Below are 927 nucleotides of genomic sequence, written 5' to 3'. Positions count from 1 at the left end.
ACAACAACAACAACTTAAAATAAACTTTATAGCAATAAGAGCCACTAAAAAGTACATACAAACTATGCGACGATACATATATGAAAGCGTTATATTTATTTCCAGGAAGAGACGAAATTCTGGCAAGAATTGCGAGTTTATTTAAACGAGCTAGGAACTTCAAGATTTGACTATAAGAAGAACTTTACTTAGAGAACTTGACGTCTGTTTACTTGAGTGGGGTACTCTAAACAAATCAAGAGAACAAAAATGAAAATACATACGAGTACATATTTGGTGCCTTGTAACTGGATTGTCTACAGTTTTATATTTATTCCTTAGTAAATATAAAGATATTTTGATTAATCGTTTCACTACTTGGGAGTAATTTTAGACAGAAAACTGATGTGGAAGCTTAATGTAGAGAAAATAGTGAAAACGGCCAGTGGTGCCATTTACGTATGTAAAAAGATGCTGGGTAACACATGGGGCCTATCCCCTTGCCTCATGCATTGGTGTTACACAGCGGTAGTTAAGCCGATATTGCTCTACGGCGGTCTGGTATGGTGGACCACTGCCAACAAAATCTCGTATAGAAAACCATTGGAGCGATTACAGCGGCTCGCTGCACTGTGCATAACAGGAGCGCTAAGAACCATCGGCGGCACTTGAAAGGTTACTTGACCTACCACCAATCGACATCGCAGTTGAGTGCACTGCAGCGAAATCTGTCATAAGATTGATGGCGTTAGGTGAATTCTCCGCTAGAACCTTTGGGCACAGCTCGATATGCCGGGGGATGGAGAAAAAAATTGATCACATACTCCACGCTTCATCTGGGGAATAAGGTTTCAAGCTATGTTTACGGAGGGCGGATGGCGCATGAGCGTGCAACCCGCCAGCGGAACGTATAACATTTACACGGATGGATCCAAAATGGCTGATGGA

The sequence above is a fragment of the Rhagoletis pomonella genome, unplaced genomic scaffold (genome assembly GCF_013731165.1).
Source record: "Rhagoletis pomonella isolate Grant_MI unplaced genomic scaffold, Rhpom_1.0 Rhpom_scaffold_00008, whole genome shotgun sequence".
Classification (NCBI taxonomy): domain Eukaryota; kingdom Metazoa; phylum Arthropoda; class Insecta; order Diptera; family Tephritidae; genus Rhagoletis; species Rhagoletis pomonella.
Note: the sequence above shows the minus strand (reverse complement) of the source record.